The 24,375-nt window shown below is 50.2% G+C and overlaps 42 non-coding genes across 42 annotated transcripts; all 42 read left to right on the top strand.

Annotated features, from left to right (window-relative positions):
• Nucleotides 1-548: 548 nt before the first annotated feature.
• Trnat-cgu (transfer RNA threonine (anticodon CGU)) lies at nucleotides 549-620 on the top strand. The gene has a single exon. It is a non-coding gene; the product is annotated as a tRNA-Thr (tRNA).
• A 333-nt stretch (nucleotides 621-953) lies between these two features.
• On the top strand, nucleotides 954-1,027 carry Trnan-guu (transfer RNA asparagine (anticodon GUU)). The gene has a single exon. It is a non-coding gene; the product is annotated as a tRNA-Asn (tRNA).
• Nucleotides 1,028-1,715: 688 nt separating this feature from the next.
• Trnat-cgu (transfer RNA threonine (anticodon CGU)) lies at nucleotides 1,716-1,787 on the top strand. Its single transcript has one exon. It is a non-coding gene; the product is annotated as a tRNA-Thr (tRNA).
• Nucleotides 1,788-2,120: 333 nt separating this feature from the next.
• Trnan-guu (transfer RNA asparagine (anticodon GUU)) lies at nucleotides 2,121-2,194 on the top strand. Its single transcript has one exon. It is a non-coding gene; the product is annotated as a tRNA-Asn (tRNA).
• Nucleotides 2,195-2,882: 688 nt separating this feature from the next.
• Trnat-cgu (transfer RNA threonine (anticodon CGU)) lies at nucleotides 2,883-2,954 on the top strand. Its single transcript has one exon. It is a non-coding gene; the product is annotated as a tRNA-Thr (tRNA).
• A 333-nt stretch (nucleotides 2,955-3,287) lies between these two features.
• Trnan-guu (transfer RNA asparagine (anticodon GUU)) lies at nucleotides 3,288-3,361 on the top strand. The gene has a single exon. It is a non-coding gene; the product is annotated as a tRNA-Asn (tRNA).
• Nucleotides 3,362-4,049: 688 nt separating this feature from the next.
• Nucleotides 4,050-4,121, top strand: Trnat-cgu (transfer RNA threonine (anticodon CGU)). The gene has a single exon. It is a non-coding gene; the product is annotated as a tRNA-Thr (tRNA).
• A 333-nt stretch (nucleotides 4,122-4,454) lies between these two features.
• Nucleotides 4,455-4,528, top strand: Trnan-guu (transfer RNA asparagine (anticodon GUU)). Its single transcript has one exon. It is a non-coding gene; the product is annotated as a tRNA-Asn (tRNA).
• Nucleotides 4,529-5,216: 688 nt separating this feature from the next.
• Nucleotides 5,217-5,288, top strand: Trnat-cgu (transfer RNA threonine (anticodon CGU)). The gene has a single exon. It is a non-coding gene; the product is annotated as a tRNA-Thr (tRNA).
• A 333-nt stretch (nucleotides 5,289-5,621) lies between these two features.
• Trnan-guu (transfer RNA asparagine (anticodon GUU)) lies at nucleotides 5,622-5,695 on the top strand. The gene has a single exon. It is a non-coding gene; the product is annotated as a tRNA-Asn (tRNA).
• A 688-nt stretch (nucleotides 5,696-6,383) lies between these two features.
• On the top strand, nucleotides 6,384-6,455 carry Trnat-cgu (transfer RNA threonine (anticodon CGU)). The gene has a single exon. It is a non-coding gene; the product is annotated as a tRNA-Thr (tRNA).
• Nucleotides 6,456-6,789: 334 nt separating this feature from the next.
• Nucleotides 6,790-6,863, top strand: Trnan-guu (transfer RNA asparagine (anticodon GUU)). The gene has a single exon. It is a non-coding gene; the product is annotated as a tRNA-Asn (tRNA).
• Nucleotides 6,864-7,551: 688 nt separating this feature from the next.
• Trnat-cgu (transfer RNA threonine (anticodon CGU)) lies at nucleotides 7,552-7,623 on the top strand. Its single transcript has one exon. It is a non-coding gene; the product is annotated as a tRNA-Thr (tRNA).
• A 333-nt stretch (nucleotides 7,624-7,956) lies between these two features.
• Nucleotides 7,957-8,030, top strand: Trnan-guu (transfer RNA asparagine (anticodon GUU)). The gene has a single exon. It is a non-coding gene; the product is annotated as a tRNA-Asn (tRNA).
• A 688-nt stretch (nucleotides 8,031-8,718) lies between these two features.
• On the top strand, nucleotides 8,719-8,790 carry Trnat-cgu (transfer RNA threonine (anticodon CGU)). The gene has a single exon. It is a non-coding gene; the product is annotated as a tRNA-Thr (tRNA).
• A 333-nt stretch (nucleotides 8,791-9,123) lies between these two features.
• On the top strand, nucleotides 9,124-9,197 carry Trnan-guu (transfer RNA asparagine (anticodon GUU)). The gene has a single exon. It is a non-coding gene; the product is annotated as a tRNA-Asn (tRNA).
• A 688-nt stretch (nucleotides 9,198-9,885) lies between these two features.
• On the top strand, nucleotides 9,886-9,957 carry Trnat-cgu (transfer RNA threonine (anticodon CGU)). The gene has a single exon. It is a non-coding gene; the product is annotated as a tRNA-Thr (tRNA).
• Nucleotides 9,958-10,290: 333 nt separating this feature from the next.
• Nucleotides 10,291-10,364, top strand: Trnan-guu (transfer RNA asparagine (anticodon GUU)). The gene has a single exon. It is a non-coding gene; the product is annotated as a tRNA-Asn (tRNA).
• Nucleotides 10,365-11,052: 688 nt separating this feature from the next.
• Trnat-cgu (transfer RNA threonine (anticodon CGU)) lies at nucleotides 11,053-11,124 on the top strand. The gene has a single exon. It is a non-coding gene; the product is annotated as a tRNA-Thr (tRNA).
• Nucleotides 11,125-11,457: 333 nt separating this feature from the next.
• Nucleotides 11,458-11,531, top strand: Trnan-guu (transfer RNA asparagine (anticodon GUU)). The gene has a single exon. It is a non-coding gene; the product is annotated as a tRNA-Asn (tRNA).
• Nucleotides 11,532-12,219: 688 nt separating this feature from the next.
• Trnat-cgu (transfer RNA threonine (anticodon CGU)) lies at nucleotides 12,220-12,291 on the top strand. The gene has a single exon. It is a non-coding gene; the product is annotated as a tRNA-Thr (tRNA).
• Nucleotides 12,292-12,624: 333 nt separating this feature from the next.
• Nucleotides 12,625-12,698, top strand: Trnan-guu (transfer RNA asparagine (anticodon GUU)). The gene has a single exon. It is a non-coding gene; the product is annotated as a tRNA-Asn (tRNA).
• A 688-nt stretch (nucleotides 12,699-13,386) lies between these two features.
• On the top strand, nucleotides 13,387-13,458 carry Trnat-cgu (transfer RNA threonine (anticodon CGU)). Its single transcript has one exon. It is a non-coding gene; the product is annotated as a tRNA-Thr (tRNA).
• Nucleotides 13,459-13,791: 333 nt separating this feature from the next.
• On the top strand, nucleotides 13,792-13,865 carry Trnan-guu (transfer RNA asparagine (anticodon GUU)). Its single transcript has one exon. It is a non-coding gene; the product is annotated as a tRNA-Asn (tRNA).
• A 688-nt stretch (nucleotides 13,866-14,553) lies between these two features.
• Nucleotides 14,554-14,625, top strand: Trnat-cgu (transfer RNA threonine (anticodon CGU)). The gene has a single exon. It is a non-coding gene; the product is annotated as a tRNA-Thr (tRNA).
• A 333-nt stretch (nucleotides 14,626-14,958) lies between these two features.
• On the top strand, nucleotides 14,959-15,032 carry Trnan-guu (transfer RNA asparagine (anticodon GUU)). Its single transcript has one exon. It is a non-coding gene; the product is annotated as a tRNA-Asn (tRNA).
• Nucleotides 15,033-15,720: 688 nt separating this feature from the next.
• Nucleotides 15,721-15,792, top strand: Trnat-cgu (transfer RNA threonine (anticodon CGU)). Its single transcript has one exon. It is a non-coding gene; the product is annotated as a tRNA-Thr (tRNA).
• A 333-nt stretch (nucleotides 15,793-16,125) lies between these two features.
• On the top strand, nucleotides 16,126-16,199 carry Trnan-guu (transfer RNA asparagine (anticodon GUU)). The gene has a single exon. It is a non-coding gene; the product is annotated as a tRNA-Asn (tRNA).
• A 688-nt stretch (nucleotides 16,200-16,887) lies between these two features.
• Nucleotides 16,888-16,959, top strand: Trnat-cgu (transfer RNA threonine (anticodon CGU)). Its single transcript has one exon. It is a non-coding gene; the product is annotated as a tRNA-Thr (tRNA).
• A 333-nt stretch (nucleotides 16,960-17,292) lies between these two features.
• Nucleotides 17,293-17,366, top strand: Trnan-guu (transfer RNA asparagine (anticodon GUU)). Its single transcript has one exon. It is a non-coding gene; the product is annotated as a tRNA-Asn (tRNA).
• Nucleotides 17,367-18,054: 688 nt separating this feature from the next.
• On the top strand, nucleotides 18,055-18,126 carry Trnat-cgu (transfer RNA threonine (anticodon CGU)). Its single transcript has one exon. It is a non-coding gene; the product is annotated as a tRNA-Thr (tRNA).
• A 333-nt stretch (nucleotides 18,127-18,459) lies between these two features.
• Trnan-guu (transfer RNA asparagine (anticodon GUU)) lies at nucleotides 18,460-18,533 on the top strand. The gene has a single exon. It is a non-coding gene; the product is annotated as a tRNA-Asn (tRNA).
• A 688-nt stretch (nucleotides 18,534-19,221) lies between these two features.
• On the top strand, nucleotides 19,222-19,293 carry Trnat-cgu (transfer RNA threonine (anticodon CGU)). The gene has a single exon. It is a non-coding gene; the product is annotated as a tRNA-Thr (tRNA).
• A 333-nt stretch (nucleotides 19,294-19,626) lies between these two features.
• Trnan-guu (transfer RNA asparagine (anticodon GUU)) lies at nucleotides 19,627-19,700 on the top strand. Its single transcript has one exon. It is a non-coding gene; the product is annotated as a tRNA-Asn (tRNA).
• Nucleotides 19,701-20,388: 688 nt separating this feature from the next.
• Nucleotides 20,389-20,460, top strand: Trnat-cgu (transfer RNA threonine (anticodon CGU)). Its single transcript has one exon. It is a non-coding gene; the product is annotated as a tRNA-Thr (tRNA).
• A 333-nt stretch (nucleotides 20,461-20,793) lies between these two features.
• Trnan-guu (transfer RNA asparagine (anticodon GUU)) lies at nucleotides 20,794-20,867 on the top strand. Its single transcript has one exon. It is a non-coding gene; the product is annotated as a tRNA-Asn (tRNA).
• Nucleotides 20,868-21,555: 688 nt separating this feature from the next.
• Trnat-cgu (transfer RNA threonine (anticodon CGU)) lies at nucleotides 21,556-21,627 on the top strand. The gene has a single exon. It is a non-coding gene; the product is annotated as a tRNA-Thr (tRNA).
• A 333-nt stretch (nucleotides 21,628-21,960) lies between these two features.
• On the top strand, nucleotides 21,961-22,034 carry Trnan-guu (transfer RNA asparagine (anticodon GUU)). Its single transcript has one exon. It is a non-coding gene; the product is annotated as a tRNA-Asn (tRNA).
• A 688-nt stretch (nucleotides 22,035-22,722) lies between these two features.
• Nucleotides 22,723-22,794, top strand: Trnat-cgu (transfer RNA threonine (anticodon CGU)). The gene has a single exon. It is a non-coding gene; the product is annotated as a tRNA-Thr (tRNA).
• Nucleotides 22,795-23,127: 333 nt separating this feature from the next.
• Trnan-guu (transfer RNA asparagine (anticodon GUU)) lies at nucleotides 23,128-23,201 on the top strand. The gene has a single exon. It is a non-coding gene; the product is annotated as a tRNA-Asn (tRNA).
• A 688-nt stretch (nucleotides 23,202-23,889) lies between these two features.
• Trnat-cgu (transfer RNA threonine (anticodon CGU)) lies at nucleotides 23,890-23,961 on the top strand. The gene has a single exon. It is a non-coding gene; the product is annotated as a tRNA-Thr (tRNA).
• A 333-nt stretch (nucleotides 23,962-24,294) lies between these two features.
• On the top strand, nucleotides 24,295-24,368 carry Trnan-guu (transfer RNA asparagine (anticodon GUU)). The gene has a single exon. It is a non-coding gene; the product is annotated as a tRNA-Asn (tRNA).
• Nucleotides 24,369-24,375: the final 7 nt, after the last annotated feature.

The raw sequence follows: 24,375 nt of genomic DNA, 5'->3' as shown, positions 1-24,375 counted from the left end.
ATGGCCCTACACAGACGTTCTACTCTTTTCCTATTTATTCGTCATGTGTGCACTGCAGTAGAGCGACGCCCACTACAAAAGACGTATTCTTTACATTCAATTTCAGCGTATACGTCGCGACTGCCATATGACAGGGCCTGTCTCTCGATGTCGATTTGTATTTGGTGTCTCTTAAGTGTCGATCTGCAGTGGGCCGCTGTTGGCCGAGAGACGTGCAGTCGCCTTACATGAAGCCCCATGGGCAACGCCAGTGCCACTGTGGACAACAGCATACTGTAGCCAGAGAGAGGAGCCGAAAGGCGCATTTCGCAGTCGAGCCACGCTATCCCACAAGCTGTGCACTAGGACAGGATTGTGCAGACCGCAAACTTCTGGTGGCCCGACGCTCGTCGTCGATCGTAAGGGCGAAACAGTCAAGAGATTTGGAAAACGGCAATGTGGACACCCCCTGCAGCAGCTGTGTGCCAAATCCGATATCTGGTCGAGGGCTGCAAGATTCAGTATGATGAAGTGACAATTCGGGGATAGCTCACTAACGCTAAGCTGCCGCCTTCTTAGCTCAGTGGTAGAGCACTGGTCTCGTAAACCAGGGGTCGTGAGTTCGAACCTCACAGAAGGCATTCATTTTTTTAACCTTCCTGCAAGGAGCGGAGCTATCTCGAGCAGCATCTAACACATGGCAGTACACTGAATGAAAGGGATGTTCTACAGCCTATGAAAAGTATTCTACTGGCCTCAGAGGTTTTCTGAATGCATAGGCACAACAGTGGTTTGTATGCATTTTGTAGTATAATGTCATGCTTGACGATGTCATTCGTGTACGAGCCTCGCTACAGTGTGCATGCACGTTATCCATGTGAAGAGGCGCAAGCAGATGCTACCATTCTGCGAGATTCCTGCAGAAGGTATACCAATTGCGTTGATATACAGAGCACAAGTGAGCCAAATTCAAGGCCTCCGTGGCGCAATCGGCTAGCGCGTTCGGCTGTTAACCGAAAGGTTGGTGGTTCGAGCCCACCCGGGGGCGAAATCGTTTTAACCGGCACCGAGGTGAGGACATACGTCAACTTTGTTAGAGATACACAGCTAGCGTGACAATTTGGCTGTGTTTGAGTGATGCCACAGAGCCTTATACACATTCAGCCAAGTGACACTGTAGGTAAAAACATGGCCCTACACAGACGTTCTACTCTTTTCCTATTTATTCGTCATGTGTGCACTGCAGTAGAGCGACGCCCACTACAAAAGACGTATTCTTTACATTCAATTTCAGCGTATACGTCGCGACTGCCATATGACAGGGCCTGTCTCTCGATGTCGATTTGTATTTGGTGTCTCTTAAGTGTCGATCTGCAGTGGGCCGCTGTTGGCCGAGAGACGTGCAGTCGCCTTACATGAAGCCCCATGGGCAACGCCAGTGCCACTGTGGACAACAGCATACTGTAGCCAGAGAGAGGAGCCGAAAGGCGCATTTCGCAGTCGAGCCACGCTATCCCACAAGCTGTGCACTAGGACAGGATTGTGCAGACCGCAAACTTCTGGTGGCCCGACGCTCGTCGTCGATCGTAAGGGCGAAACAGTCAAGAGATTTGGAAAACGGCAATGTGGACACCCCCTGCAGCAGCTGTGTGCCAAATCCGATATCTGGTCGAGGGCTGCAAGATTCAGTATGATGAAGTGACAATTCGGGGATAGCTCACTAACGCTAAGCTGCCGCCTTCTTAGCTCAGTGGTAGAGCACTGGTCTCGTAAACCAGGGGTCGTGAGTTCGAACCTCACAGAAGGCATTCATTTTTTTAACCTTCCTGCAAGGAGCGGAGCTATCTCGAGCAGCATCTAACACATGGCAGTACACTGAATGAAAGGGATGTTCTACAGCCTATGAAAAGTATTCTACTGGCCTCAGAGGTTTTCTGAATGCATAGGCACAACAGTGGTTTGTATGCATTTTGTAGTATAATGTCATGCTTGACGATGTCATTCGTGTACGAGCCTCGCTACAGTGTGCATGCACGTTATCCATGTGAAGAGGCGCAAGCAGATGCTACCATTCTGCGAGATTCCTGCAGAAGGTATACGAATTGCGTTGATATACAGAGCACAAGTGAGCCAAATTCAAGGCCTCCGTGGCGCAATCGGCTAGCGCGTTCGGCTGTTAACCGAAAGGTTGGTGGTTCGAGCCCACCCGGGGGCGAAATCGTTTTAACCGGCACCGAGGTGAGGACATACGTCAACTTTGTTAGAGATACACAGCTAGCGTGACAATTTGCCTGTGTTTGAGTGATGCCACAGAGCCTTATACACATTCAGCCAAGTGACACTGTAGGTAAAAACATGGCCCTACACAGACGTTCTACTCTTTTCCTATTTATTCGTCATGTGTGCACTGCAGTAGAGCGACGCCCACTACAAAAGACGTATTCTTTACATTCAATTTCAGCGTATACGTCGCGACTGCCATATGACAGGGCCTGTCTCTCGATGTCGATTTGTATTTGGTGTCTCTTAAGTGTCGATCTGCAGTGGGCCGCTGTTGGCCGAGAGACGTGCAGTCGCCTTACATGAAGCCCCATGGGCAACGCCAGTGCCACTGTGGACAACAGCATACTGTAGCCAGAGAGAGGAGCCGAAAGGCGCATTTCGCAGTCGAGCCACGCTATCCCACAAGCTGTGCACTAGGACAGGATTGTGCAGACCGCAAACTTCTGGTGGCCCGACGCTCGTCGTCGATCGTAAGGGCGAAACAGTCAAGAGATTTGGAAAACGGCAATGTGGACACCCCCTGCAGCAGCTGTGTGCCAAATCCGATATCTGGTCGAGGGCTGCAAGATTCAGTATGATGAAGTGACAATTCGGGGATAGCTCACAAACGCTAAGCTGCCGCCTTCTTAGCTCAGTGGTAGAGCACTGGTCTCGTAAACCAGGGGTCGTGAGTTCGAACCTCACAGAAGGCATTCATTTTTTTAACCTTCCTGCAAGGAGCGGAGCTATCTCGAGCAGCATCTAACACATGGCAGTACACTGAATGAAAGGGATGTTCTACAGCCTATGAAAAGTATTCTACTGGCCTCAGAGGTTTTCTGAATGCATAGGCACAACAGTGGTTTGTATGCATTTTGTAGTATAATGTCATGCTTGGCGATGTCATTCGTGTACGAGCCTCGCTACAGTGTGCATGCACGTTATCCATGTGAAGAGGCGCAAGCAGATGCTACCATTCTGCGAGATTCCTGCAGAAGGTATACGAATTGCGTTGATATACAGAGCACAAGTGAGCCAAATTCAAGGCCTCCGTGGCGCAATCGGCTAGCGCGTTCGGCTGTTAACCGAAAGGTTGGTGGTTCGAGCCCACCCGGGGGCGAAATCGTTTTAACCGGCACCGAGGTGAGGACATACGTCAACTTTGTTAGAGATACACAGCTAGCGTGACAATTTGGCTGTGTTTGAGTGATGCCACAGAGCCTTATACACATTCAGCCAAGTGACACTGTAGGTAAAAACATGGCCCTACACAGACGTTCTACTCTTTTCCTATTTATTCGTCATGTGTGCACTGCAGTAGAGCGACGCCCACTACAAAAGACGTATTCTTTACATTCAATTTCAGCGTATACGTCGCGACTGCCATATGACAGGGCCTGTCTCTCGATGTCGATTTGTATTTGGTGTCTCTTAAGTGTCGATCTGCAGTGGGCCGCTGTTGGCCGAGAGACGTGCAGTCGCCTTACATGAAGCCCCATGGGCAACGCCAGTGCCACTGTGGACAACAGCATACTGTAGCCAGAGAGAGGAGCCGAAAGGCGCATTTCGCAGTCGAGCCACGCTATCCCACAAGCTGTGCACTAGGACAGGATTGTGCAGACCGCAAACTTCTGGTGGCCCGACGCTCGTCGTCGATCGTAAGGGCGAAACAGTCAAGAGATTTGGAAAACGGCAATGTGGACACCCCCTGCAGCAGCTGTGTGCCAAATCCGATATCTGGTCGAGGGCTGCAAGATTCAGTATGATGAAGTGACAATTCGGGGATAGCTCACAAACGCTAAGCTGCCGCCTTCTTAGCTCAGTGGTAGAGCACTGGTCTCGTAAACCAGGGGTCGTGAGTTCGAACCTCACAGAAGGCATTCATTTTTTTAACCTTCCTGCAAGGAGCGGAGCTATCTCGAGCAGCATCTAACACATGGCAGTACACTGAATGAAAGGGATGTTCTACAGCCTATGAAAAGTATTCTACTGGCCTCAGAGGTTTTCTGAATGCATAGGCACAACAGTGGTTTGTATGCATTTTGTAGTATAATGTCATGCTTGGCGATGTCATTCGTGTACGAGCCTCGCTACAGTGTGCATGCACGTTATCCATGTGAAGAGGCGCAAGCAGATGCTACCATTCTGCGAGATTCCTGCAGAAGGTATACGAATTGCGTTGATATACAGAGCACAAGTGAGCCAAATTCAAGGCCTCCGTGGCGCAATCGGCTAGCGCGTTCGGCTGTTAACCGAAAGGTTGGTGGTTCGAGCCCACCCGGGGGCGAAATCGTTTTAACCGGCACCGAGGTGAGGACATACGTCAACTTTGTTAGAGATACACAGCTAGCGTGACAATTTGCCTGTGTTTGAGTGATGCCACAGAGCCTTATACACATTCAGCCAAGTGACACTGTAGGTAAAAACATGGCCCTACACAGACGTTCTACTCTTTTCCTATTTATTCGTCATGTGTGCACTGCAGTAGAGCGACGCCCACTACAAAAGACGTATTCTTTACATTCAATTTCAGCGTATACGTCGCGACTGCCATATGACAGGGCCTGTCTCTCGATGTCGATTTGTATTTGGTGTCTCTTAAGTGTCGATCTGCAGTGGGCCGCTGTTGGCCGAGAGACGTGCAGTCGCCTTACATGAAGCCCCATGGGCAACGCCAGTGCCACTGTGGACAACAGCATACTGTAGCCAGAGAGAGGAGCCGAAAGGCGCATTTCGCAGTCGAGCCACGCTATCCCACAAGCTGTGCACTAGGACAGGATTGTGCAGACCGCAAACTTCTGGTGGCCCGACGCTCGTCGTCGATCGTAAGGGCGAAACAGTCAAGAGATTTGGAAAACGGCAATGTGGACACCCCCTGCAGCAGCTGTGTGCCAAATCCGATATCTGGTCGAGGGCTGCAAGATTCAGTATGATGAAGTGACAATTCGGGGATAGCTCACAAACGCTAAGCTGCCGCCTTCTTAGCTCAGTGGTAGAGCACTGGTCTCGTAAACCATGGGTCGTGAGTTCGAACCTCACAGAAGGCATTCATTTTTTTAACCTTCCTGCAAGGAGCGGAGCTATCTCGAGCAGCATCTAACACATGGCAGTACACTGAATGAAAGGGATGTTCTACAGCCTATGAAAAGTATTCTACTGGCCTCAGAGGTTTTCTGAATGCATAGGCACAACAGTGGTTTGTATGCATTTTGTAGTATAATGTCATGCTTGGCGATGTCATTCGTGTACGAGCCTCGCTACAGTGTGCATGCACGTTATCCATGTGAAGAGGCGCAAGCAGATGCTACCATTCTGCGAGATTCCTGCAGAAGGTATACGAATTGCGTTGATATACAGAGCACAAGTGAGCCAAATTCAAGGCCTCCGTGGCGCAATCGGCTAGCGCGTTCGGCTGTTAACCGAAAGGTTGGTGGTTCGAGCCCACCCGGGGGCGAAATCGTTTTAACCGGCACCGAGGTGAGGACATACGTCAACTTTGTTAGAGATACACAGCTAGCGTGACAATTTGCCTGTGTTTGAGTGATGCCACAGAGCCTTATACACATTCAGCCAAGTGACACTGTAGGTAAAAACATGGCCCTACACAGACGTTCTACTCTTTTCCTATTTATTCGTCATGTGTGCACTGCAGTAGAGCGACGCCCACTACAAAAGACGTATTCTTTACATTCAATTTCAGCGTATACGTCGCGACTGCCATATGACAGGGCCTGTCTCTCGATGTCGATTTGTATTTGGTGTCTCTTAAGTGTCGATCTGCAGTGGGCCGCTGTTGGCCGAGAGACGTGCAGTCGCCTTACATGAAGCCCCATGGGCAACGCCAGTGCCACTGTGGACAACAGCATACTGTAGCCAGAGAGAGGAGCCGAAAGGCGCATTTCGCAGTCGAGCCACGCTATCCCACAAGCTGTGCACTAGGACAGGATTGTGCAGACCGCAAACTTCTGGTGGCCCGACGCTCGTCGTCGATCGTAAGGGCGAAACAGTCAAGAGATTTGGAAAACGGCAATGTGGACACCCCCTGCAGCAGCTGTGTGCCAAATCCGATATCTGGTCGAGGGCTGCAAGATTCAGTATGATGAAGTGACAATTCGGGGATAGCTCACTAACGCTAAGCTGCCGCCTTCTTAGCTCAGTGGTAGAGCACTGGTCTCGTAAACCAGGGGTCGTGAGTTCGAACCTCACAGAAGGCATTCATTTTTTTTAACCTTCCTGCAAGGAGCGGAGCTATCTCGAGCAGCATCTAACACATGGCAGTACACTGAATGAAAGGGATGTTCTACAGCCTATGAAAAGTATTCTACTGGCCTCAGAGGTTTTCTGAATGCATAGGCACAACAGTGGTTTGTATGCATTTTGTAGTATAATGTCATGCTTGGCGATGTCATTCGTGTACGAGCCTCGCTACAGTGTGCATGCACGTTATCCATGTGAAGAGGCGCAAGCAGATGCTACCATTCTGCGAGATTCCTGCAGAAGGTATACGAATTGCGTTGATATACAGAGCACAAGTGAGCCAAATTCAAGGCCTCCGTGGCGCAATCGGCTAGCGCGTTCGGCTGTTAACCGAAAGGTTGGTGGTTCGAGCCCACCCGGGGGCGAAATCGTTTTAACCGGCACCGAGGTGAGGACATACGTCAACTTTGTTAGAGATACACAGCTAGCGTGACAATTTGGCTGTGTTTGAGTGATGCCACAGAGCCTTATACACATTCAGCCAAGTGACACTGTAGGTAAAAACATGGCCCTACACAGACGTTCTACTCTTTTCCTATTTATTCGTCATGTGTGCACTGCAGTAGAGCGACGCCCACTACAAAAGACGTATTCTTTACATTCAATTTCAGCGTATACGTCGCGACTGCCATATGACAGGGCCTGTCTCTCGATGTCGATTTGTATTTGGTGTCTCTTAAGTGTCGATCTGCAGTGGGCCGCTGTTGGCCGAGAGACGTGCAGTCGCCTTACATGAAGCCCCATGGGCAACGCCAGTGCCACTGTGGACAACAGCATACTGTAGCCAGAGAGAGGAGCCGAAAGGCGCATTTCGCAGTCGAGCCACGCTATCCCACAAGCTGTGCACTAGGACAGGATTGTGCAGACCGCAAACTTCTGGTGGCCCGACGCTCGTCGTCGATCGTAAGGGCGAAACAGTCAAGAGATTTGGAAAACGGCAATGTGGACACCCCCTGCAGCAGCTGTGTGCCAAATCCGATATCTGGTCGAGGGCTGCAAGATTCAGTATGATGAAGTGACAATTCGGGGATAGCTCACAAACGCTAAGCTGCCGCCTTCTTAGCTCAGTGGTAGAGCACTGGTCTCGTAAACCAGGGGTCGTGAGTTCGAACCTCACAGAAGGCATTCATTTTTTTAACCTTCCTGCAAGGAGCGGAGCTATCTCGAGCAGCATCTAACACATGGCAGTACACTGAATGAAAGGGATGTTCTACAGCCTATGAAAAGTATTCTACTGGCCTCAGAGGTTTTCTGAATGCATAGGCACAACAGTGGTTTGTATGCATTTTGTAGTATAATGTCATGCTTGGCGATGTCATTCGTGTACGAGCCTCGCTACAGTGTGCATGCACGTTATCCATGTGAAGAGGCGCAAGCAGATGCTACCATTCTGCGAGATTCCTGCAGAAGGTATACGAATTGCGTTGATATACAGAGCAAAAGTGAGCCAAATTCAAGGCCTCCGTGGCGCAATCGGCTAGCGCGTTCGGCTGTTAACCGAAAGGTTGGTGGTTCGAGCCCACCCGGGGGCGAAATCGTTTTAACCGGCACCGAGGTGAGGACATACGTCAACTTTGTTAGAGATACACAGCTAGCGTGACAATTTGGCTGTGTTTGAGTGATGCCACAGAGCCTTATACACATTCAGCCAAGTGACACTGTAGGTAAAAACATGGCCCTACACAGACGTTCTACTCTTTTCCTATTTATTCGTCATGTGTGCACTGCAGTAGAGCGACGCCCACTACAAAAGACGTATTCTTTACATTCAATTTCAGCGTATACGTCGCGACTGCCATATGACAGGGCCTGTCTCTCGATGTCGATTTGTATTTGGTGTCTCTTAAGTGTCGATCTGCAGTGGGCCGCTGTTGGCCGAGAGACGTGCAGTCGCCTTACATGAAGCCCCATGGGCAACGCCAGTGCCACTGTGGACAACAGCATACTGTAGCCAGAGAGAGGAGCCGAAAGGCGCATTTCGCAGTCGAGCCACGCTATCCCACAAGCTGTGCACTAGGACAGGATTGTGCAGACCGCAAACTTCTGGTGGCCCGACGCTCGTCGTCGATCGTAAGGGCGAAACAGTCAAGAGATTTGGAAAACGGCAATGTGGACACCCCCTGCAGCAGCTGTGTGCCAAATCCGATATCTGGTCGAGGGCTGCAAGATTCAGTATGATGAAGTGACAATTCGGGGATAGCTCACTAACGCTAAGCTGCCGCCTTCTTAGCTCAGTGGTAGAGCACTGGTCTCGTAAACCAGGGGTCGTGAGTTCGAACCTCACAGAAGGCATTCATTTTTTTAACCTTCCTGCAAGGAGCGGAGCTATCTCGAGCAGCATCTAACACATGGCAGTACACTGAATGAAAGGGATGTTCTACAGCCTATGAAAAGTATTCTACTGGCCTCAGAGGTTTTCTGAATGCATAGGCACAACAGTGGTTTGTATGCATTTTGTAGTATAATGTCATGCTTGACGATGTCATTCGTGTACGAGCCTCGCTACAGTGTGCATGCACGTTATCCATGTGAAGAGGCGCAAGCAGATGCTACCATTCTGCGAGATTCCTGCAGAAGGTATACGAATTGCGTTGATATACAGAGCACAAGTGAGCCAAATTCAAGGCCTCCGTGGCGCAATCGGCTAGCGCGTTCGGCTGTTAACCGAAAGGTTGGTGGTTCGAGCCCACCCGGGGGCGAAATCGTTTTAACCGGCACCGAGGTGAGGACATACGTCAACTTTGTTAGAGATACACAGCTAGCGTGACAATTTGGCTGTGTTTGAGTGATGCCACAGAGCCTTATACACATTCAGCCAAGTGACACTGTAGGTAAAAACATGGCCCTACACAGACGTTCTACTCTTTTCCTATTTATTCGTCATGTGTGCACTGCAGTAGAGCGACGCCCACTACAAAAGACGTATTCTTTACATTCAATTTCAGCGTATACGTCGCGACTGCCATATGACAGGGCCTGTCTCTCGATGTCGATTTGTATTTGGTGTCTCTTAAGTGTCGATCTGCAGTGGGCCGCTGTTGGCCGAGAGACGTGCAGTCGCCTTACATGAAGCCCCATGGGCAACGCCAGTGCCACTGTGGACAACAGCATACTGTAGCCAGAGAGAGGAGCCGAAAGGCGCATTTCGCAGTCGAGCCACGCTATCCCACAAGCTGTGCACTAGGACAGGATTGTGCAGACCGCAAACTTCTGGTGGCCCGACGCTCGTCGTCGATCGTAAGGGCGAAACAGTCAAGAGATTTGGAAAACGGCAATGTGGACACCCCCTGCAGCAGCTGTGTGCCAAATCCGATATCTGGTCGAGGGCTGCAAGATTCAGTATGATGAAGTGACAATTCGGGGATAGCTCACTAACGCTAAGCTGCCGCCTTCTTAGCTCAGTGGTAGAGCACTGGTCTCGTAAACCAGGGGTCGTGAGTTCGAACCTCACAGAAGGCATTCATTTTTTTAACCTTCCTGCAAGGAGCGGAGCTATCTCGAGCAGCATCTAACACATGGCAGTACACTGAATGAAAGGGATGTTCTACAGCCTATGAAAAGTATTCTACTGGCCTCAGAGGTTTTCTGAATGCATAGGCACAACAGTGGTTTGTATGCATTTTGTAGTATAATGTCATGCTTGACGATGTCATTCGTGTACGAGCCTCGCTACAGTGTGCATGCACGTTATCCATGTGAAGAGGCGCAAGCAGATGCTACCATTCTGCGAGATTCCTGCAGAAGGTATACCAATTGCGTTGATATACAGAGCACAAGTGAGCCAAATTCAAGGCCTCCGTGGCGCAATCGGCTAGCGCGTTCGGCTGTTAACCGAAAGGTTGGTGGTTCGAGCCCACCCGGGGGCGAAATCGTTTTAACCGGCACCGAGGTGAGGACATACGTCAACTTTGTTAGAGATACACAGCTAGCGTGACAATTTGCCTGTGTTTGAGTGATGCCACAGAGCCTTATACACATTCAGCCAAGTGACACTGTAGGTAAAAACATGGCCCTACACAGACGTTCTACTCTTTTCCTATTTATTCGTCATGTGTGCACTGCAGTAGAGCGACGCCCACTACAAAAGACGTATTCTTTACATTCAATTTCAGCGTATACGTCGCGACTGCCATATGACAGGGCCTGTCTCTCGATGTCGATTTGTATTTGGTGTCTCTTAAGTGTCGATCTGCAGTGGGCCGCTGTTGGCCGAGAGACGTGCAGTCGCCTTACATGAAGCCCCATGGGCAACGCCAGTGCCACTGTGGACAACAGCATACTGTAGCCAGAGAGAGGAGCCGAAAGGCGCATTTCGCAGTCGAGCCACGCTATCCCACAAGCTGTGCACTAGGACAGGATTGTGCAGACCGCAAACTTCTGGTGGCCCGACGCTCGTCGTCGATCGTAAGGGCGAAACAGTCAAGAGATTTGGAAAACGGCAATGTGGACACCCCCTGCAGCAGCTGTGTGCCAAATCCGATATCTGGTCGAGGGCTGCAAGATTCAGTATGATGAAGTGACAATTCGGGGATAGCTCACAAACGCTAAGCTGCCGCCTTCTTAGCTCAGTGGTAGAGCACTGGTCTCGTAAACCAGGGGTCGTGAGTTCGAACCTCACAGAAGGCATTCATTTTTTTAACCTTCCTGCAAGGAGCGGAGCTATCTCGAGCAGCATCTAACACATGGCAGTACACTGAATGAAAGGGATGTTCTACAGCCTATGAAAAGTATTCTACTGGCCTCAGAGGTTTTCTGAATGCATAGGCACAACAGTGGTTTGTATGCATTTTGTAGTATAATGTCATGCTTGGCGATGTCATTCGTGTACGAGCCTCGCTACAGTGTGCATGCACGTTATCCATGTGAAGAGGCGCAAGCAGATGCTACCATTCTGCGAGATTCCTGCAGAAGGTATACGAATTGCGTTGATATACAGAGCACAAGTGAGCCAAATTCAAGGCCTCCGTGGCGCAATCGGCTAGCGCGTTCGGCTGTTAACCGAAAGGTTGGTGGTTCGAGCCCACCCGGGGGCGAAATCGTTTTAACCGGCACCGAGGTGAGGACATACGTCAACTTTGTTAGAGATACACAGCTAGCGTGACAATTTGGCTGTGTTTGAGTGATGCCACAGAGCCTTATACACATTCAGCCAAGTGACACTGTAGGTAAAAACATGGCCCTACACAGACGTTCTACTCTTTTCCTATTTATTCGTCATGTGTGCACTGCAGTAGAGCGACGCCCACTACAAAAGACGTATTCTTTACATTCAATTTCAGCGTATACGTCGCGACTGCCATATGACAGGGCCTGTCTCTCGATGTCGATTTGTATTTGGTGTCTCTTAAGTGTCGATCTGCAGTGGGCCGCTGTTGGCCGAGAGACGTGCAGTCGCCTTACATGAAGCCCCATGGGCAACGCCAGTGCCACTGTGGACAACAGCATACTGTAGCCAGAGAGAGGAGCCGAAAGGCGCATTTCGCAGTCGAGCCACGCTATCCCACAAGCTGTGCACTAGGACAGGATTGTGCAGACCGCAAACTTCTGGTGGCCCGACGCTCGTCGTCGATCGTAAGGGCGAAACAGTCAAGAGATTTGGAAAACGGCAATGTGGACACCCCCTGCAGCAGCTGTGTGCCAAATCCGATATCTGGTCGAGGGCTGCAAGATTCAGTATGATGAAGTGACAATTCGGGGATAGCTCACAAACGCTAAGCTGCCGCCTTCTTAGCTCAGTGGTAGAGCACTGGTCTCGTAAACCAGGGGTCGTGAGTTCGAACCTCACAGAAGGCATTCATTTTTTTAACCTTCCTGCAAGGAGCGGAGCTATCTCGAGCAGCATCTAACACATGGCAGTACACTGAATGAAAGGGATGTTCTACAGCCTATGAAAAGTATTCTACTGGCCTCAGAGGTTTTCTGAATGCATAGGCACAACAGTGGTTTGTATGCATTTTGTAGTATAATGTCATGCTTGGCGATGTCATTCGTGTACGAGCCTCGCTACAGTGTGCATGCACGTTATCCATGTGAAGAGGCGCAAGCAGATGCTACCATTCTGCGAGATTCCTGCAGAAGGTATACGAATTGCGTTGATATACAGAGCACAAGTGAGCCAAATTCAAGGCCTCCGTGGCGCAATCGGCTAGCGCGTTCGGCTGTTAACCGAAAGGTTGGTGGTTCGAGCCCACCCGGGGGCGAAATCGTTTTAACCGGCACCGAGGTGAGGACATACGTCAACTTTGTTAGAGATACACAGCTAGCGTGACAATTTGCCTGTGTTTGAGTGATGCCACAGAGCCTTATACACATTCAGCCAAGTGACACTGTAGGTAAAAACATGGCCCTACACAGACGTTCTACTCTTTTCCTATTTATTCGTCATGTGTGCACTGCAGTAGAGCGACGCCCACTACAAAAGACGTATTCTTTACATTCAATTTCAGCGTATACGTCGCGACTGCCATATGACAGGGCCTGTCTCTCGATGTCGATTTGTATTTGGTGTCTCTTAAGTGTCGATCTGCAGTGGGCCGCTGTTGGCCGAGAGACGTGCAGTCGCCTTACATGAAGCCCCATGGGCAACGCCAGTGCCACTGTGGACAACAGCATACTGTAGCCAGAGAGAGGAGCCGAAAGGCGCATTTCGCAGTCGAGCCACGCTATCCCACAAGCTGTGCACTAGGACAGGATTGTGCAGACCGCAAACTTCTGGTGGCCCGACGCTCGTCGTCGATCGTAAGGGCGAAACAGTCAAGAGATTTGGAAAACGGCAATGTGGACACCCCCTGCAGCAGCTGTGTGCCAAATCCGATATCTGGTCGAGGGCTGCAAGATTCAGTATGATGAAGTGACAATTCGGGGATAGCTCACAAACGCTAAGCTGCCGCCTTCTTAGCTCAGTGGTAGAGCACTGGTCTCGTAAACCAGGGGTCGTGAGTTCGAACCTCACAGAAGGCATTCATTTTTTTAACCTTCTTGCAAGGAGCGGAGCTATCTCGAGCAGCATCTAACACATGGCAGTACACTGAATGAAAGGGATGTTCTACAGCCTATGAAAAGTATTCTACTGGCCTCAGAGGTTTTCTGAATGCATAGGCACAACAGTGGTTTGTATGCATTTTGTAGTATAATGTCATGCTTGGCGATGTCATTCGTGTACGAGCCTCGCTACAGTGTGCATGCACGTTATCCATGTGAAGAGGCGCAAGCAGATGCTACCATTCTGCGAGATTCCTGCAGAAGGTATACGAATTGCGTTGATATACAGAGCACAAGTGAGCCAAATTCAAGGCCTCCGTGGCGCAATCGGCTAGCGCGTTCGGCTGTTAACCGAAAGGTTGGTGGTTCGAGCCCACCCGGGGGCGAAATCGTTTTAACCGGCACCGAGGTGAGGACATACGTCAACTTTGTTAGAGATACACAGCTAGCGTGACAATTTGCCTGTGTTTGAGTGATGCCACAGAGCCTTATACACATTCAGCCAAGTGACACTGTAGGTAAAAACATGGCCCTACACAGACGTTCTACTCTTTTCCTATTTATTCGTCATGTGTGCACTGCAGTAGAGCGACGCCCACTACAAAAGACGTATTCTTTACATTCAATTTCAGCGTATACGTCGCGACTGCCATATGACAGGGCCTGTCTCTCGATGTCGATTTGTATTTGGTGTCTCTTAAGTGTCGATCTGCAGTGGGCCGCTGTTGGCCGAGAGACGTGCAGTCGCCTTACATGAAGCCCCATGGGCAACGCCAGTGCCACTGTGGACAACAGCATACTGTAGCCAGAGAGAGGAGCCGAAAGGCGCATTTCGCAGTCGAGCCACGCTATCCCACAAGCTGTGCACTAGGACAGGATTGTGCAGACCGCAAACTTCTGGTGGCCCGACGCTCGTCGTCGATCGTAAGGGCGAAACAGTCAAGAGATTTGGAAAACGGCAATGTGGACACCCCCTGCAGCAGCTGTGTGCCAAATCCGATATCTGGTCGAGGGCTGCAAGATTCAGTATGATGAAGTGACAATTCGGGGATAGCTCACTAACGCTAAGCTGCCGCCTTCTTAGCTCAGTGGTAGAGCACTGGTCTCGTAAACCAGGGGTCGTGAGTTCGAACCTCACAGAAGGCATTCATTTTTTTAACCTTCCTGCAAGGAGCGGAGCTATCTCGAGCAGCATCTAACACATGGCAGTACACTGAATGAAAGGGATGTTCTACAGCCTATGAAAAGTATTCTACTGGCCTCAGAGGTTTTCTGAATGCATAGGCACAACAGTGGTTTGTATGCATTTTGTAGTATAATGTCATGCTTGGCGATGTCATTCGTGTACGAGCCTCGCTACAGTGTGCATGCACGTTATCCATGTGAAGAGGCGCAAGCAGATGCTACCATTCTGCGAGATTCCTGCAGAAGGTATACGAATTGCGTTGATATACAGAGCACAAGTGAGCCAAATTCAAGGCCTCCGTGGCGCAATCGGCTAGCGCGTTCGGCTGTTAACCGAAAGGTTGGTGGTTCGAGCCCACCCGGGGGCGAAATCGTTTTAACCGGCACCGAGGTGAGGACATACGTCAACTTTGTTAGAGATACACAGCTAGCGTGACAATTTGGCTGTGTTTGAGTGATGCCACAGAGCCTTATACACATTCAGCCAAGTGACACTGTAGGTAAAAACATGGCCCTACACAGACGTTCTACTCTTTTCCTATTTATTCGTCATGTGTGCACTGCAGTAGAGCGACGCCCACTACAAAAGACGTATTCTTTACATTCAATTTCAGCGTATACGTCGCGACTGCCATATGACAGGGCCTGTCTCTCGATGTCGATTTGTATTTGGTGTCTCTTAAGTGTCGATCTGCAGTGGGCCGCTGTTGGCCGAGAGACGTGCAGTCGCCTTACATGAAGCCCCATGGGCAACGCCAGTGCCACTGTGGACAACAGCATACTGTAGCCAGAGAGAGGAGCCGAAAGGCGCATTTCGCAGTCGAGCCACGCTATCCCACAAGCTGTGCACTAGGACAGGATTGTGCAGACCGCAAACTTCTGGTGGCCCGACGCTCGTCGTCGATCGTAAGGGCGAAACAGTCAAGAGATTTGGAAAACGGCAATGTGGACACCCCCTGCAGCAGCTGTGTGCCAAATCCGATATCTGGTCGAGGGCTGCAAGATTCAGTATGATGAAGTGACAATTCGGGGATAGCTCACAAACGCTAAGCTGCCGCCTTCTTAGCTCAGTGGTAGAGCACTGGTCTCGTAAACCAGGGGTCGTGAGTTCGAACCTCACAGAAGGCATTCATTTTTTTAACCTTCCTGCAAGGAGCGGAGCTATCTCGAGCAGCATCTAACACATGGCAGTACACTGAATGAAAGGGATGTTCTACAGCCTATGAAAAGTATTCTACTGGCCTCAGAGGTTTTCTGAATGCATAGGCACAACAGTGGTTTGTATGCATTTTGTAGTATAATGTCATGCTTGGCGATGTCATTCGTGTACGAGCCTCGCTACAGTGTGCATGCACGTTATCCATGTGAAGAGGCGCAAGCAGATGCTACCATTCTGCGAGATTCCTGCAGAAGGTATACGAATTGCGTTGATATACAGAGCAAAAGTGAGCCAAATTCAAGGCCTCCGTGGCGCAATCGGCTAGCGCGTTCGGCTGTTAACCGAAAGGTTGGTGGTTCGAGCCCACCCGGGGGCGAAATCGTTTTAACCGGCACCGAGGTGAGGACATACGTCAACTTTGTTAGAGATACACAGCTAGCGTGACAATTTGCCTGTGTTTGAGTGATGCCACAGAGCCTTATACACATTCAGCCAAGTGACACTGTAGGTAAAAACATGGCCCTACACAGACGTTCTACTCTTTTCCTATTTATTCGTCATGTGTGCACTGCAGTAGAGCGACGCCCACTACAAAAGACGTATTCTTTACATTCAATTTCAGCGTATACGTCGCGACTGCCATATGACAGGGCCTGTCTCTCGATGTCGATTTGTATTTGGTGTCTCTTAAGTGTCGATCTGCAGTGGGCCGCTGTTGGCCGAGAGACGTGCAGTCGCCTTACATGAAGCCCCATGGGCAACGCCAGTGCCACTGTGGACAACAGCATACTGTAGCCAGAGAGAGGAGCCGAAAGGCGCATTTCGCAGTCGAGCCACGCTATCCCACAAGCTGTGCACTAGGACAGGATTGTGCAGACCGCAAACTTCTGGTGGCCCGACGCTCGTCGTCGATCGTAAGGGCGAAACAGTCAAGAGATTTGGAAAACGGCAATGTGGACACCCCCTGCAGCAGCTGTGTGCCAAATCCGATATCTGGTCGAGGGCTGCAAGATTCAGTATGATGAAGTGACAATTCGGGGATAGCTCACAAACGCTAAGCTGCCGCCTTCTTAGCTCAGTGGTAGAGCACTGGTCTCGTAAACCAGGGGTCGTGAGTTCGAACCTCACAGAAGGCATTCATTTTTTTAACCTTCCTGCAAGGAGCGGAGCTATCTCGAGCAGCATCTAACACATGGCAGTACACTGAATGAAAGGGATGTTCTACAGCCTATGAAAAGTATTCTACTGGCCTCAGAGGTTTTCTGAATGCATAGGCACAACAGTGGTTTGTATGCATTTTGTAGTATAATGTCATGCTTGGCGATGTCATTCGTGTACGAGCCTCGCTACAGTGTGCATGCACGTTATCCATGTGAAGAGGCGCAAGCAGATGCTACCATTCTGCGAGATTCCTGCAGAAGGTATACGAATTGCGTTGATATACAGAGCACAAGTGAGCCAAATTCAAGGCCTCCGTGGCGCAATCGGCTAGCGCGTTCGGCTGTTAACCGAAAGGTTGGTGGTTCGAGCCCACCCGGGGGCGAAATCGTTTTAACCGGCACCGAGGTGAGGACATACGTCAACTTTGTTAGAGATACACAGCTAGCGTGACAATTTGGCTGTGTTTGAGTGATGCCACAGAGCCTTATACACATTCAGCCAAGTGACACTGTAGGTAAAAACATGGCCCTACACAGACGTTCTACTCTTTTCCTATTTATTCGTCATGTGTGCACTGCAGTAGAGCGACGCCCACTACAAAAGACGTATTCTTTACATTCAATTTCAGCGTATACGTCGCGACTGCCATATGACAGGGCCTGTCTCTCGATGTCGATTTGTATTTGGTGTCTCTTAAGTGTCGATCTGCAGTGGGCCGCTGTTGGCCGAGAGACGTGCAGTCGCCTTACATGAAGCCCCATGGGCAACGCCAGTGCCACTGTGGACAACAGCATACTGTAGCCAGAGAGAGGAGCCGAAAGGCGCATTTCGCAGTCGAGCCACGCTATCCCACAAGCTGTGCACTAGGACAGGATTGTGCAGACCGCAAACTTCTGGTGGCCCGACGCTCGTCGTCGATCGTAAGGGCGAAACAGTCAAGAGATTTGGAAAACGGCAATGTGGACACCCCCTGCAGCAGCTGTGTGCCAAATCCGATATCTGGTCGAGGGCTGCAAGATTCAGTATGATGAAGTGACAATTCGGGGATAGCTCACAAACGCTAAGCTGCCGCCTTCTTAGCTCAGTGGTAGAGCACTGGTCTCGTAAACCAGGGGTCGTGAGTTCGAACCTCACAGAAGGCATTCATTTTTTTAACCTTCCTGCAAGGAGCGGAGCTATCTCGAGCAGCATCTAACACATGGCAGTACACTGAATGAAAGGGATGTTCTACAGCCTATGAAAAGTATTCTACTGGCCTCAGAGGTTTTCTGAATGCATAGGCACAACAGTGGTTTGTATGCATTTTGTAGTATAATGTCATGCTTGGCGATGTCATTCGTGTACGAGCCTCGCTACAGTGTGCATGCACGTTATCCATGTGAAGAGGCGCAAGCAGATGCTACCATTCTGCGAGATTCCTGCAGAAGGTATACGAATTGCGTTGATATACAGAGCAAAAGTGAGCCAAATTCAAGGCCTCCGTGGCGCAATCGGCTAGCGCGTTCGGCTGTTAACCGAAAGGTTGGTGGTTCGAGCCCACCCGGGGGCGAAATCGTTTTAACCGGCACCGAGGTGAGGACATACGTCAACTTTGTTAGAGATACACAGCTAGCGTGACAATTTGCCTGTGTTTGAGTGATGCCACAGAGCCTTATACACATTCAGCCAAGTGACACTGTAGGTAAAAACATGGCCCTACACAGACGTTCTACTCTTTTCCTATTTATTCGTCATGTGTGCACTGCAGTAGAGCGACGCCCACTACAAAAGACGTATTCTTTACATTCAATTTCAGCGTATACGTCGCGACTGCCATATGACAGGGCCTGTCTCTCGATGTCGATTTGTATTTGGTGTCTCTTAAGTGTCGATCTGCAGTGGGCCGCTGTTGGCCGAGAGACGTGCAGTCGCCTTACATGAAGCCCCATGGGCAACGCCAGTGCCACTGTGGACAACAGCATACTGTAGCCAGAGAGAGGAGCCGAAAGGCGCATTTCGCAGTCGAGCCACGCTATCCCACAAGCTGTGCACTAGGACAGGATTGTGCAGACCGCAAACTTCTGGTGGCCCGACGCTCGTCGTCGATCGTAAGGGCGAAACAGTCAAGAGATTTGGAAAACGGCAATGTGGACACCCCCTGCAGCAGCTGTGTGCCAAATCCGATATCTGGTCGAGGGCTGCAAGATTCAGTATGATGAAGTGACAATTCGGGGATAGCTCACAAATGCTAAGCTGCCGCCTTCTTAGCTCAGTGGTAGAGCACTGGTCTCGTAAACCAGGGGTCGTGAGTTCGAACCTCACAGAAGGCATTCATTTTTTTAACCTTCCTGCAAGGAGCGGAGCTATCTCGAGCAGCATCTAACACATGGCAGTACACTGAATGAAAGGGATGTTCTACAGCCTATGAAAAGTATTCTACTGGCCTCAGAGGTTTTCTGAATGCATAGGCACAACAGTGGTTTGTATGCATTTTGTAGTATAATGTCATGCTTGGCGATGTCATTCGTGTACGAGCCTCGCTACAGTGTGCATGCACGTTATCCATGTGAAGAGGCGCAAGCAGATGCTACCATTCTGCGAGATTCCTGCAGAAGGTATACGAATTGCGTTGATATACAGAGCACAAGTGAGCCAAATTCAAGGCCTCCGTGGCGCAATCGGCTAGCGCGTTCGGCTGTTAACCGAAAGGTTGGTGGTTCGAGCCCACCCGGGGGCGAAATCGTTTTAACCGGCACCGAGGTGAGGACATACGTCAACTTTGTTAGAGATACACAGCTAGCGTGACAATTTGGCTGTGTTTGAGTGATGCCACAGAGCCTTATACACATTCAGCCAAGTGACACTGTAGGTAAAAACATGGCCCTACACAGACGTTCTACTCTTTTCCTATTTATTCGTCATGTGTGCACTGCAGTAGAGCGACGCCCACTACAAAAGACGTATTCTTTACATTCAATTTCAGCGTATACGTCGCGACTGCCATATGACAGGGCCTGTCTCTCGATGTCGATTTGTATTTGGTGTCTCTTAAGTGTCGATCTGCAGTGGGCCGCTGTTGGCCGAGAGACGTGCAGTCGCCTTACATGAAGCCCCATGGGCAACGCCAGTGCCACTGTGGACAACAGCATACTGTAGCCAGAGAGAGGAGCCGAAAGGCGCATTTCGCAGTCGAGCCACGCTATCCCACAAGCTGTGCACTAGGACAGGATTGTGCAGACCGCAAACTTCTGGTGGCCCGACGCTCGTCGTCGATCGTAAGGGCGAAACAGTCAAGAGATTTGGAAAACGGCAATGTGGACACCCCCTGCAGCAGCTGTGTGCCAAATCCGATATCTGGTCGAGGGCTGCAAGATTCAGTATGATGAAGTGACAATTCGGGGATAGCTCACAAACGCTAAGCTGCCGCCTTCTTAGCTCAGTGGTAGAGCACTGGTCTCGTAAACCAGGGGTCGTGAGTTCGAACCTCACAGAAGGCATTCATTTTTTTAACCTTCCTGCAAGGAGTGGAGCTATCTCGAGCAGCATCTAACACATGGCAGTACACTGAATGAAAGGGATGTTCTACAGCCTATGAAAAGTATTCTACTGGCCTCAGAGGTTTTCTGAATGCATAGGCACAACAGTGGTTTGTATGCATTTTGTAGTATAATGTCATGCTTGGCGATGTCATTCGTGTACGAGCCTCGCTACAGTGTGCATGCACGTTATCCATGTGAAGAGGCGCAAGCAGATGCTACCATTCTGCGAGATTCCTGCAGAAGGTATACGAATTGCGTTGATATACAGAGCAAAAGTGAGCCAAATTCAAGGCCTCCGTGGCGCAATCGGCTAGCGCGTTCGGCTGTTAACCGAAAGGTTGGTGGTTCGAGCCCACCCGGGGGCGAAATCGTTTTAACCGGCACCGAGGTGAGGACATACGTCAACTTTGTTAGAGATACACAGCTAGCGTGACAATTTGCCTGTGTTTGAGTGATGCCACAGAGCCTTATACACATTCAGCCAAGTGACACTGTAGGTAAAAACATGGCCCTACACAGACGTTCTACTCTTTTCCTATTTATTCGTCATGTGTGCACTGCAGTAGAGCGACGCCCACTACAAAAGACGTATTCTTTACATTCAATTTCAGCGTATACGTCGCGACTGCCATATGACAGGGCCTGTCTCTCGATGTCGATTTGTATTTGGTGTCTCTTAAGTGTCGATCTGCAGTGGGCCGCTGTTGGCCGAGAGACGTGCAGTCGCCTTACATGAAGCCCCATGGGCAACGCCAGTGCCACTGTGGACAACAGCATACTGTAGCCAGAGAGAGGAGCCGAAAGGCGCATTTCGCAGTCGAGCCACGCTATCCCACAAGCTGTGCACTAGGACAGGATTGTGCAGACCGCAAACTTCTGGTGGCCCGACGCTCGTCGTCGATCGTAAGGGCGAAACAGTCAAGAGATTTGGAAAACGGCAATGTGGACACCCCCTGCAGCAGCTGTGTGCCAAATCCGATATCTGGTCGAGGGCTGCAAGATTCAGTATGATGAAGTGACAATTCGGGGATAGCTCACAAATGCTAAGCTGCCGCCTTCTTAGCTCAGTGGTAGAGCACTGGTCTCGTAAACCAGGGGTCGTGAGTTCGAACCTCACAGAAGGCATTCATTTTTTTAACCTTCCTGCAAGGAGCGGAGCTATCTCGAGCAGCATCTAACACATGGCAGTACACTGAATGAAAGGGATGTTCTACAGCCTATGAAAAGTATTCTACTGGCCTCAGAGGTTTTCTGAATGCATAGGCACAACAGTGGTTTGTATGCATTTTGTAGTATAATGTCATGCTTGGCGATGTCATTCGTGTACGAGCCTCGCTACAGTGTGCATGCACGTTATCCATGTGAAGAGGCGCAAGCAGATGCTACCATTCTGCGAGATTCCTGCAGAAGGTATACGAATTGCGTTGATATACAGAGCACAAGTGAGCCAAATTCAAGGCCTCCGTGGCGCAATCGGCTAGCGCGTTCGGCTGTTAACCGAAAGGTTGGTGGTTCGAGCCCACCCGGGGGCGAAATCGTTTTAACCGGCACCGAGGTGAGGACATACGTCAACTTTGTTAGAGATACACAGCTAGCGTGACAATTTGGCTGTGTTTGAGTGATGCCACAGAGCCTTATACACATTCAGCCAAGTGACACTGTAGGTAAAAACATGGCCCTACACAGACGTTCTACTCTTTTCCTATTTATTCGTCATGTGTGCACTGCAGTAGAGCGACGCCCACTACAAAAGACGTATTCTTTACATTCAATTTCAGCGTATACGTCGCGACTGCCATATGACAGGGCCTGTCTCTCGATGTCGATTTGTATTTGGTGTCTCTTAAGTGTCGATCTGCAGTGGGCCGCTGTTGGCCGAGAGACGTGCAGTCGCCTTACATGAAGCCCCATGGGCAACGCCAGTGCCACTGTGGACAACAGCATACTGTAGCCAGAGAGAGGAGCCGAAAGGCGCATTTCGCAGTCGAGCCACGCTATCCCACAAGCTGTGCACTAGGACAGGATTGTGCAGACCGCAAACTTCTGGTGGCCCGACGCTCGTCGTCGATCGTAAGGGCGAAACAGTCAAGAGATTTGGAAAACGGCAATGTGGACACCCCCTGCAGCAGCTGTGTGCCAAATCCGATATCTGGTCGAGGGCTGCAAGATTCAGTATGATGAAGTGACAATTCGGGGATAGCTCACAAACGCTAAGCTGCCGCCTTCTTAGCTCAGTGGTAGAGCACTGGTCTCGTAAACCAGGGGTCGTGAGTTCGAACCTCACAGAAGGCATTCATTTTTTTAACCTTCCTGCAAGGAGCGGAGCTATCTCGAGCAGCATCTAACACATGGCAGTACACTGAATGAAAGGGATGTTCTACAGCCTATGAAAAGTATTCTACTGGCCTCAGAGGTTTTCTGAATGCATAGGCACAACAGTGGTTTGTATGCATTTTGTAGTATAATGTCATGCTTGGCGATGTCATTCGTGTACGAGCCTCGCTACAGTGTGCATGCACGTTATCCATGTGAAGAGGCGCAAGCAGATGCTACCATTCTGCGAGATTCCTGCAGAAGGTATACCAATTGCGTTGATATACAGAGCACAAGTGAGCCAAATTCAAGGCCTCCGTGGCGCAATCGGCTAGCGCGTTCGGCTGTTAACCGAAAGGTTGGTGGTTCGAGCCCACCCGGGGGCGAAATCGTTTTAACCGGCACCGAGGTGAGGACATACGTCAACTTTGTTAGAGATACACAGCTAGCGTGACAATTTGCCTGTGTTTGAGTGATGCCACAGAGCCTTATACACATTCAGCCAAGTGACACTGTAGGTAAAAACATGGCCCTACACAGACGTTCTACTCTTTTCCTATTTATTCGTCATGTGTGCACTGCAGTAGAGCGACGCCCACTACAAAAGACGTATTCTTTACATTCAATTTCAGCGTATACGTCGCGACTGCCATATGACAGGGCCTGTCTCTCGATGTCGATTTGTATTTGGTGTCTCTTAAGTGTCGATCTGCAGTGGGCCGCTGTTGGCCGAGAGACGTGCAGTCGCCTTACATGAAGCCCCATGGGCAACGCCAGTGCCACTGTGGACAACAGCATACTGTAGCCAGAGAGAGGAGCCGAAAGGCGCATTTCGCAGTCGAGCCATGCTATCCCACAAGCTGTGCACTAGGACAGGATTGTGCAGACCGCGAACTTCTGGTGGCCCGACGCTCGTCGTCGATCGTAAGGGCGAAACAGTCAAGAGATTTGGAAAACGGCAATGTGGACACCCCCTGCAGCAGCTGTGTGCCAAATCCGATATCTGGTCGAGGGCTGCAAGATTCAGTATGATGAAGTGACAATTCGGGGATAGCTCACAAACGCTAAGCTGCCGCCTTCTTAGCTCAGTGGTAGAGCACTGGTCTCGTAAACCAGGGGTCGTGAGTTCGAACCTCACAGAAGGCATTCATTTTTTTAACCTTCCTGCAAGGAGCGGAGCTATCTCGAGCAGCATCTAACACATGGCAGTACACTGAATGAAAGGGATGTTCTACAGCCTATGAAAAGTATTCTACTGGCCTCAGAGGTTTTCTGAATGCATAGGCACAACAGTGGTTTGTATGCATTTTGTAGTATAATGTCATGCTTGGCGATGTCATTCGTGTACGAGCCTCGCTACAGTGTGCATGCACGTTATCCATGTGAAGAGGCGCAAGCAGATGCTACCATTCTGCGAGATTCCTGCAGAAGGTATACGAATTGCGTTGATATACAGAGCACAAGTGAGCCAAATTCAAGGCCTCCGTGGCGCAATCGGCTAGCGCGTTCGGCTGTTAACCGAAAGGTTGGTGGTTCGAGCCCACCCGGGGGCGAAATCGT

This window comes from Schistocerca nitens, chromosome 6 (genome assembly GCF_023898315.1).
Source record: "Schistocerca nitens isolate TAMUIC-IGC-003100 chromosome 6, iqSchNite1.1, whole genome shotgun sequence".
NCBI lineage: Eukaryota > Metazoa > Arthropoda > Insecta > Orthoptera > Acrididae > Schistocerca > Schistocerca nitens.
This window is presented reverse-complemented; position numbering and strand designations above follow the sequence as displayed.